Source organism: Myotis brandtii, unplaced genomic scaffold, assembly GCF_000412655.1.
Source record: "Myotis brandtii unplaced genomic scaffold, ASM41265v1 scaffold49, whole genome shotgun sequence".
NCBI lineage: Eukaryota > Metazoa > Chordata > Mammalia > Chiroptera > Vespertilionidae > Myotis > Myotis brandtii.
Window position 1 is genome coordinate 2,394,868 of NW_005368707.1, and position 11,500 is coordinate 2,406,367.

Consider the following 11,500-nt stretch of genomic DNA (forward strand, 5'->3'; position numbering starts at 1 on the left):
GGGGGGAGGGGGGGGGGGACGGGGCGGGGGGGGGGGGGGGCAAGGTAGGGACGATCAGGCCAGCAGAGGGGCAAGATAGGGGCGATCAGGCAGGCAGGCAGAGGGGTTAGGGGTGATCAGGCAGGCAGGCAGGTGAGTGGTTAGAAGCCAGTTGTCCCAGATTGCAAGAGGGATGTCCGACTACCAGCAGTCGGACATCACCCAAGGGGTCCCAGATTGGAGAGGGTGCAGGCCAGGCTGAGAAACCCCCCTCCATGCACGAATTTCATGCAATGGGCCTCGTGTATATAATAAACACTAATATGCAAAGAGACCGAATGGCAGAACCGAACAACCGGTCACCATGTTGTGCTCTGACCACCCAGGGGTGTGCGTGAAACATGGTGGGCATCGGCAGCAGGCAGCAAAGCGCAGAACATGGCAGGTGTCGGCCGTGGTGGGATGGCGGAGCAGGTAAGCCAGGGGTGCCAGACCAAGGCGGGGCGCCAGTCACTGTCATCAGGGCGAGCCTCTGATGGTTACTGAAAATCCTTTGCTCCTGTGCAGCGCAGTCCTGCCCAGCACTCGCACCTGCTGCTGGTGCCAGAGCCGCCGTTAGCACCCACTGCCGGCACCCGGCGCCGACCCTGATCAGTCAGCGCTGTCAGTGAGTGCGAGCAGCAGCTGCTGACTCCGATCACCCCTCAGGGTTTCTCCACCTCCCCCTGCTCCTGAGGGGTGATCGGGGCCAGCAAGTGCCTCTCACACCCGCTGCTGGCAATGGCCCCACTCGCACCTGCTGCCGCTGCCGCTTGCACCCACTGCCAGTGCCCGGTGCTGGTCCCAATTGCTCTCGGTGCCATTAGCGGGTGCAAGCGGGGCCGGCACTGTCAGCATGTGGGAACGGCATGTGGGGCTGCCGGCAGACAGGGGACCAAGGGCTGTGGCAGGAGGGGCTGGGCAGGGGCATGGAGGATGGGCTGAGACCCACCCCTCTGCCCACCACAACCTCACAGCCCACAGTTCCTTTTAGGGTGTACGAATTTGTGCACTGAGCCCCTAGTCCTATATAATAAAAGCCTAATATGCTAAGTGTCCAGTCTTCCAATTGCCCATTCAACCAATCAAAGTGTAATAGGCTAATGAAATGCTAAGGCCGCTCAACCACTCACTATGGCGTGCACTGACCATCAGGGGGCAGATGCTCAACACAGGAGCTGCCTCCTGGTGGTCAGTGCACTCCCACAGGGGGAGAGCCGCTCAGCCAGAAGCCAAGGCTCACGGCTGGTGAGCACAGCGGTGGTGGTGGGAGCCTCTCCCACCTCCGCAGCAGCGCTAAGGGCTCACGACTGCGAGAGGGCGCAGGCTGGGCTGAGGGAACCCCTCCCATCAGTGCACGAATTTCGTTCACCAGGCCTCTAGTCCTTCATAAAATGAAGGAGCAATAGTCACCCATAGACCTTCCTACAATAAATGCTAAAGGAAACCTTCAAGCTTGAATGAAAAGACAGTATACATTACTCAAAGCCATATGAAGAAATAAAGAACACCAATAAAGGTAACTACCTGAGTAAATGGAAAAGCTAGTAAATCTTGTTTATAAATCTTATTTTATTTTCTATATGATTTAAGAGATGAATGCATAAATTAATAATTATAAATCTATGTCATGGCCACACATATATAATAGATGTAATCTGTGATAATTTGAACATAAAATGGGGACAGAACTATATAAGAGCATAGATTTTGTATACTATTGAAGCTAAATTGCTATTAATTCAAACTAGATTGTTATAAATTTAAGATGTTAATTTTAATCACCAGTATAACCACTAAGTAAAAACAAAATACAGAAAAGTAAATAAGAAGAGAATCGAAATAGTATGTTAGAACAAAGAAAACAGTAAAGAAGGCAGTATGGAGGAATTGTGGAACCAGAAAAAAAAACCCAACATAAACAAATAGCAAAGTGGCAGAAGTAATCAGTAACTGTTTTAAATGAAAATAGATTAAGCTCTCCAATTAAAAGGCAGAAATGGCAGAATGGTTTAGAAATATGATCCAACTATACTCTACCTGTGTCCCTCCCTCCTTCTCCAGTATTCTGCAATGCAAACCACTGAGCCTTGGTTTCCATTTTCTTAATTCAGGAAGTCCTTTTATTTCTTTCCAGAGCTGCAGCTGGAGACGCTCAAGCAGTAAGCTGGGAAACCATAGGGCTCACTTCCTTTTTCTCTTAGGTCCAAATTCATGAAAACTGCATTTTTGTGGGGTTGGGTTTTTTTTCATACTGTTTGGTATTTTAATTATTACATGAGAGAGTAAGTCCAGTTCCCGTTACTCCATCTTGGCTGGAAGCAGAAGCCATTTTTTTATAAAAAATGTTTTTATCTATAAAAGTTTTACAATGGCTTAGGAATTAATTTTTTAAGTCATTCAATTCTATTAAACTTTGGTTTTCACTAATTACTCTATAAACTGAAGTAATATAATAACCTTATAATAGTCCAAGAAAAAAAACTATTTCTTTGGCCTTTAAAAAAACATTTTAATGACAAATATATTAATTAAAAAGGCATTCTAGTTTTTTTTTAGCATACTATAAAGTGCTTTATAATACTCTTAATGAATAAAGTAATCTTTTACCTTTTCTCTTCCATGAGTAAGAGAAAAAAGTAATTTTGTATGTGCTGTCAACTATCCATTGCCAGTAAGCTATTTTTCATGTGTCAAGAAAATACTACCATGTGCACTAGGTCAATTATGGACTTATATTAATTACAGCTGTTATAGTAGTAAAGAAAGAAAGCTTGGGCAGGCATTCTAATTACTGACCTGGAAACAGAACAACTAGAAATGTGGTTCTAAGTTTTCTTTAAAAAATAAAACTTTGTATCTAAAAACATTAATTTATATAGCAGAAAACTTATATTTGTATATATTTTAGGTTTAATGAAAATAATTTTGTGTGTCTATGTCTATAGTTGGTCTCTTTCTCTGAAAACAGCTTTAGATTAGAAACAGGAAACAGCTTTATATTTGAAACAGGGAAACTGCCATTGGGAATGTGAAAAATACTGTTTTCAATCCCTGTCTGTCTAATCCACGGATGCAAACCTGCAGATATAAAGGGCTGACAGTATTTATTGGGGGAAAATCCACATGTAAGTGCACCCGCACTGCTCAAACAATGTTGCTCAAGGGTCAATTCTATTACCTCACAGTTTCTTTTTAGCTGAAACTGAGGTCCCTGATTTCTTGCTAGTTGTTAGTAGGGATTGCTCTCAGCTCTTAGAAGTCACCCTCAGATCCTACCTAGCCACAAGGCCCTTCACAACATGGCAGCTACTTCTAAGCTGGCAGGAATTTTTCTCTCCAGTCTGCTAAGAAGTCTTAGGTCCTAAAAATGAAAGGAATGATTCAGCTACCACCTTTGCCATTTAAGGAGAGTGACGATTCCATCAGATTCGTCACAGGACTGATCACACTAAAAGACAGAGGAGTATACAGGATGTATACTCAAGGGGGCAGGAATCTTAGGACCATCTTAGAATTCTGCCTACAACATTATGCATTAATTTTAATCTTATTTTTAGGAAAATAAGATTAAAGATTTATGTGGAAGCTGAGCTCTTACATTTTTCTTGGTACTATTTCTATTAATATCTTTAAAATCATTGGCTAAGATAGTGGGGGGACTTAAGCAGTAATGGAAAGAAAGTGATGTTTATTGATTACTAATACATGCCAGGTTCCTTTACTTCATAGTTTATTCCATATCAGTGGAAATAATTGCATCTGAACTAAGGAGGTACTATAAGAAACATGTTAGCCAAATCAAATATTAGAGTATTATTAAGGTTCTCAAGTACAGTTAAGAAAATTATATGATGATAACAACTGTCATTAAGTTGAAAGGCTAAACTAGTATTTCAAAGTTCTCCTTAATGTGTGACTGGGTATGCTTTTGATGGTCTTGGAAAACAAATACTCAACACTTCCCAGTGTAATGAACTTTTTTCAAAAAAAGCAAGACAGATTTAATTACACAGAATTTAAAACAGACTGTAGCTTATGTAACTAAATTTAATGACCTAAAATATTTCTCCTAAATCATGCTGCACGTATTTTATGAATCTATTAATAAGATTTATTCCAGGATGGTACTGTACATATTTATATGTACTCTAGTACATAATCATAGTCAAATCTTTCATCATCTAGAACAGCAGTTCTCAACCTGTGGATCACGACCCCTTTGGGGGTCGAACGACCCTTTCACAGGGGTCGCCTAAGACCATCGAAAAACACATATATAATTGCATATTGTTTTTGTGATTAATCACTATGCTTTAATTATGTTCAATTTGTAACAATGAAAATACATCCTGCATATCAGATATTTACATTACGATTCATAACAGTAGCAAAATTACAGTTATGAAGTAGCAACGAAAATAATTTTATGGTTGGGGTCACCACAACATGAGGAACTGTATTAAAGGGTCACGGCATTAGGTAAGTTGAGAATCACTGATCTAGAAGATCAAATATAGCTAATATTGCTTGAAAAATAGGTACTACAAAGGGTTTTAGAATTAAGAAACATTTTAAACCACATTTAAATTCAAAGATTACTTAACATAACTTTCATCTTGAAGCAACAAGAAGTTTGAAGTACTGTCTTTGTTCAGAGCAATCAAGATAATATCAAATAATTTCAGTTTTCAAAAATGATTTTATTAAATATTTAAAGGCTTGAATTAAAGTCCTTGGCAATAGTGATGCTAGAATATTTGTAGCAAATTATAAATACAAGTTGAAAACTCAAAATAATGACAGCTATTTTTAATTGCTTCTTCTCTGTTACATAAATATAGAATGACTACACAGCTGAAAAACTACAAATATGAAACAAACATTAGAGAAATAACTGACTCATAAGATAGAAACACCTAAATTATTTCACTGGTGTAAAAATACACTAAAATTTTATTCATGGATAAGATATCCTGATAATAACATAGGCTTAAAGTTCAAAAAAGAATTTCTATACCTTCTCTTATAAATCCCTTATGAAATTTTCAAGATGTTTTCTGGCCTAAAATGCTTGATTCTTGTTTAGGCCAGATAAATATTTTGGGAAACTGGAAGAAAAATTGTATTTCATATTTGTTTGAGATATCTCAATATGGTTGGAAAAAAAAATATTTTCCTCATTCTTATTTGGGCATTTTGCACTCATTCACACATGGCATAAATTTAAACTTTGAATTGGCATGTATAAAATCCTCTATGAGGGAATCACAGTCCAGAAATAAATGCTGGCACTTTTTTATTTCTGAGGCAGAGCACAAAACATTTGCAGTACCCTGTTTCCTTATGGGTGAACTAGGCACTCATTCCAGCCCGGTGTTTGCACTTGTACTCAAAACCCAACTCAAAGCATGTTGACAGTGAGATAGCATTTGAAAGCTCTTTACAAAAAAGCAAACTAAATGCATAATATACATAATTCCTATAAAGTTAAAAATATATATGAGGACCAGAAAGCTAGAATCACAAAGAACTCAATTATTTCCAGTAATGGCAAACTGATTAATATACACCAACTCTCTCACTAAAAACTAGAAAAGCTGGGCAAAACAAAAACCTGAATGCTAACCAGGCAGTGAAAAATTACAGGACTGTGGAGAAGTAAACTTACACAGGTAATTCTAGCATTTGGGGCTGCTTTTCCCAGAGGGTCATCTGCTGACGAGGCAATTCCAAAATTCAGACTTGAGCAGAGCTTTCAAAAGACTCACAAGAAAAGGGGACCAAAGCTGGAATCAGGAGTTCAGGGCCTACAAAGGAGAAAGGTCCTGGCCTGGCTTTGGATGGGCCACACTCTGAATAAAGATGAACGAGAATCTGGAACTGAATGCAACTTCAAAATCTCAAGGCCTTTCTAGATCCAAGTGATCCAGGATCATGAGTACTCCTACTTGCCTTCCCCAAGCAAAACGAAATCATCCTCCCTGAAATAATCTCTGTTTTTCACATACAGTGCCAATATATAAAATAACAACTAGGAATACTAGGAAAGAAATCAACATAATAAAACAGAGAATCCAGATAATCCAGTTGTCAGTCAAAGACTTTAAAATAAGTATATTTTATACAAGAAAATCAGATAAGATTGAGAATTTTGTCAGAAAATTAGAAAAAAGGGAATCAAGAAAAATAGCAGCCAGACTGAAAATACAACTAAATTGGAGAACATTCATTCACCTGGAATTACCAACTGAGGTCCAGCTGAGGAGAGAACTTATATCAAGGAAGGACAGAAAACACCTGAAGACTGGTAGGAAGGGCAAGATCACAAGAGGAGCTGACTCAGCTTCCAGGGCTGGCAGGCTGAGAGTGAGGAGGGAGCTCTCAGATACAGGCAGGTCTGTTCCCTCAGAAGATAGAGGCCCAGAACCCAGGTTGGGATCCACAGCCTGAAGCACCAGAGCTGAGATTCGTGGCCCACGTAACATCCAGCCATGAAAGGAAGCAGGGCTGCTGGCCACAGTGGAGTCTGGAGACTGGAGACTGGAGCTGTTGGAGAGAAAGCTCCAATTTCATTTTTTATTTGTTTGTTAGTTCGTTTAAATCCAGAGCACAGGAGTTTTCATTTGCAGCTACTCATCACAGGCTTTGGTGCAGGGATGGAGGCAAGGACTTTAGGTGCCTAAGGAGGGGCTGTGGTGGGGAGCATTGTGGGGACAGGTGGAAAAGCAGCAGCCAGGAATATTAGGTCTTAGCCCCCCAAACCAAAAGGACCATTTTTACTGAGAGGACCTAGCTGCTCCCAGCAGCCAGAGGGCAGGTAAAGGAAAAATAAAACCACCCTAGGTGATACAACCTGCCTCACCCACATGTTCCCTGCATGCCACACCTTGCATTTTGAGCTTTTCAGAGGAAACAAAAGCATAGGCCAAGCTTAAGGGTTTGAAGGGTCTCAAGGAGCCCTCAGTGACTGGATTGGGGTTAGGACAGTGATGGCGAACCTATGACACGCGTGTCAGAGGTGACACGGGAACTCATTTTTTTGGTTGATTTTTCTTTGTTAAATGGCATTTAAATATATAAAATAAATATCAAAAATATAAGTCTTTGTTTTACTATGGTTGCAAATATCAAAAAATTTCTATATGTGACACGGCACCAGAGTTAAGTTAGGGTTTTTCAAAATGCTGACACGCCGAGCTCAAAAGGTTCGCCATCACTGGGTTAGGACATCTGCCACAATATCCTGGGAGCCAGACTGATATTTTGCCTGCACAGGAGAACTGATAAAAACTTCAGGTTTCCAGCCCACCCCATTGGTCTCAAAACAAGGATCTCTGTCCAGCCAAGAGCAGAATAGCTATGGGACAGGGAATCAAACCCACCATATTCCCTGAAAGCTAAACAGCACCCCTCATCCCCCACCTAAAGCTTATTCAGAAACAGACTATTGAGTTATTAAGATAGACAGCTGGCTACCAGGCAAAGGCAGGCAGAGGTGGAGCCGGGGGAAGCAGGGAAAAATTCCTGATCCAGCCCTGGGCCTCATGCTGCTAACAAACCGACTTTAGAGGGCAGATTGGCCACTCCTGCTTGCAGCCAAGGCCTGTGGAGACAGAACCAAGCAGTGGATCAGTGAATCACTTGAAGCATCACACAGGTTGCCAAAAGCCAAAAGACAGTGCTTGACAATGGTTAGCACCTAAGCACCAAACAGGAAGCCCAGAATTGGCAGATAGAACATGAACTTAAAAATCAACTACAATAAAAAACAATCAAACACATGGAGGCTAAATAGCATGCTATTAAACAATAAATGGGTTACCAAAGAGATCAAAGAAGAAATTAAAAAAAAAAAAAGCACCCTGGCAACAAATGAAAACAAACACATAACAATGCAAAATCTCTTGGACACAGCAAGAGCAGTCCTGAGAGGGAAGTTCATAGTACTACAAGCCTATGTCAAAAAAACAAACAAAAAAAAACAAGAAAAATTAATAATAAACTATTTAACCCCACAACTTAAAGAATTAGAAAGAGAACAACAAGAAAAGCCCAGAGTAAGTAGAAGGAAGGAAAAATAAAGATCAGAGTAGAAATAAATGACATAAAGACTGAAAAAAACAATACAAAAGATCAATAAAACCAAGAGCTGGTTCTTTGAAAACATAAACAAGATTGATGAACCTCTAGCCAAAATCATCAATAAATAAATAGAGAAGACCCAAGTAAACAAAATCAGAAATGAAAGAGGTAAAGTAACAAGTGACCCCACAGAAATACAAAGGATCATAAAAAAATACTATGAACAACCTGGATTAAATGCACATACTCTTAGAAAAATACAATCTTCCAAAACTCAGTCAGGGAGAATCAGAAAACCTGAATGGCCAATAACTACTGATGAAATTAAAGTAGTAACAATAATTAAAAAAATCCCAGCAAACAAAAGCCTTGTTCTGGATGTCTTCATAGGTGAGTTTTACCAAACATTCAAAGAGGAACTAATACCTATCCTTCTCAAACTATTGCAAAAAACTCAAGAGGAAGTCAGATTTCCAAGCTCTTTCTATGAAGCCAGCATTACCCTAATCACAAAACCAGATAAAGACACTACAAAGAAAGAGAATTACAGACCAATATCCATAGTGAACATAGATGCTAAAATCCTCAAAAAAATATTAGCAAATTGGATCCAGCATTACATTAGAAAGATCATACACCACAACCAAGTGGGATTTATTCCAGGTATGCAAGGCTGGTACAATATTTACAAATCAATAAATGTGATACATCACATAAACAAATTGAATGACAAATCACATTATCATATCAATTGATGCAGAAAAAGCACAATAAAATCCAACAACCTGTTTTGATAAAAACTCTCAGCAAAATGGGATCATACCACAACATAATAAAAGGCATCCAAATTGCAAAAAAGGAAGTAAAACTGTCATTATTTGTAGATGACATGATATTATACATAGAAAACCCTAAAGACTCCATCTAAAAATTACTAGATTTACTACATGAATTCAGCAATGTAGCAGGATACAAAATTAACACCCCAAAATTGATGGTATTTTTATACATCAATAATGAATTCTGAGAAAGAGAAACTAAACAAATAATCCCATTTACCACTGCAACAAAAAAAATTAAGATGCTTAGCAATAAACTTAACCAAGGAGGTAAAATACTTGTACTCAGAAAACTAGAGGACACTGAAAAAAGTGATAGAGGAAGATATAAACAAGTGGAAGAATATACAATGTTTATGGATTGGTATAATCAACATCATTAAAATGTCCTTACTCCCAAAGCAATCTATAGATTCAATGCAATCCCTATTAAAATACCAATGGCATATTTCACAGCTAAAACAAACACTCCAAAAATTTATATGAAACAAAAAAGATCCTGTATAGCCACAGCAATCTTGAGAAAGAAGAACAAAGTTGGAGGAATCACAATACTAGATATCAAGTTATACTACAAAGCGAGTGTACTCAAAACAGCCTGGTACTAGCACAAGTACAGGTCTATGGATCAATAGAACAAAACAGAGAACCCAGAAATCAACCCAAATTTGACAAAGGTGGCCAGAGAGTACAATAGGGTAAAGATAGTCTCTTTAATAAATGGTGTTGGAAAAATTGGACAGGTACATGCAAAAAATTGAAACTAGACCACCAACTTACACCATACATAAGAATAAACTCAAAATGGATAAAAGACTTATCAGTAAATGTAAGTCATGAAACCATAAAAATCTTAGAAGAAATCATAGGCAGCAAAATTTGAGATATATCTCATAGTAATATGTTTACCAGTACTCTTTCTTTGTCTGCTAAACTCTTTATTTCACCTTAAATTTTGAATGATAGCCGTGCTGGATAGAGTAGTCTTGCGTTCAGTCCCTTGGTTTTCATTACCTTGTATACTTTATTCCATTCCCATCTAGCCTGAAGTGTTTCTTTTGAGAAGTCAGCTGACAGTGTAATGGAAACTCCCTGTTAGGTAACTTTCTGTCTCTCTCTTGCAGCCTTTAAGATTCTTTCTTTGTCTTTAATGTTTGGCATTTTAATTAATATGTGCCTAGCTGTGGGTCTTTTTGGTTTCATCTTGGTTGGGACTCTTCAATGACTTTTTCCTTCATCGGGTTAGGGAAATTATTTACCATAATTTCTCCAAACAAATTTTTTATTCCTTGCTTGGATTCTTCTCCTTCAGGAACCCCTATGATCTGAATGTTATATTTCATGTTGTTCCAAAGCTTCCTTAGACTCTCCTCCTTCTTTTTAATTTGTTTTTTCCATTTACTGCTCTGCATGACTGTTTTTTTCTCCCTGGTCTTTTAATTTGCTGATTTGGTCCTCAGCTTCTTCTAGTCTACTGTTGAATGCTTCTAGGGCGTTCTTTATTTCAGCTATGTAATTCCTTCTTTCCAATTGATTTTTATTTATTGTTTCAATCTCTCTTTTCATATTAGTATAGCCCTGTTTGAGAACCTTATAGTTCTCATGAAGTTGCTTGTAATTCTGATTTGTTTGAGCAGCCTTATTGCCATTACTCAGAATTCTTTATCTGACAAATTGCTTGCTTCCATTTTATTTAGTTCCTTTTCTGGCAGTTCCTCCTTTGCTTTCATTTGGGGGTTGTTTCTTTGTCTCCCCCCCTTTTGCTTTTCCTTTGTTTTTGTTTCTATGTATTAGATCAATCTGCTATGCCTCTCAGAATTTTTGAGTGGTTTTATGTAGTTGGTGTTTTTTGGGACCCAGTGGTGCAGTGTGTTAGATCTCCTGTGCTGGATGCTCTAGGAGAGCCCCTTACTTGAGTTATTTGTGTTCTCCTGTTGTAGTTGGTTCTTGAATGTTATTGTCCCATTCCGTGGATGGAATCTCATCTCAGGCCAGCTGATTATGTGGCTCACTCCTAACTATGTGGCTCACCCCTGACCACATCGTGCAAACTATTGTGGAGGTGCTGAATGAACAGAACAAAATACAACACAACACAACACAACACAAAACAAAAGAAAAAAAACAAAAACATGCAGAAGACCCCACAGCACCAAACAAAAGGAACCACCAGAGAAGAGAAAATTAGGAAAGAGGAAAAAGAGCAAGAATGATAAAGAAAAAGAATGAAAGAAAAAATATGAGGATAAAACAAAACAAACAAACCCATAAAAAAACACAAACAAACAAAAAAGGCGGGTGGAGAAAAAGGAATATGTAGGTGCAATGCAGAAATAAAGAAAATAAGGATGACGAATTGGGGAAAAAGGGGAAGGAAAATGGTTTAAAATAAAGGAAAAAGAAAAGAAAAACATTTTGAAAGGGAAAAGAGAAACCAGATAGACCAAAAATAAGGAAATAAAAAATATATGGAAAAGCAGGAGAAAAGGAAAAAAAGAGAAAGAAAAAAAAGATTGAGTAGGAAAAGGGAAGGGGAAAATTAGATAATGAACAAAACA

At 38.6% G+C, this 11,500-nt stretch overlaps 1 long non-coding RNA gene across 1 annotated transcript in view; it reads right to left on the minus strand.

Moving 5' to 3' along the window:
• Positions 1-6,021, minus strand: part of LOC106727870 — a 20,098-nt gene extending 14,077 nt beyond the window's left edge. The window contains exon 1 of the long non-coding RNA XR_001364119.1: positions 5,690-6,021. This is a non-coding gene — a long non-coding RNA (uncharacterized LOC106727870). The remainder of the gene's footprint in view (positions 1-5,689) is intronic.
• Positions 6,022-11,500: the final 5,479 nt, after the last annotated feature.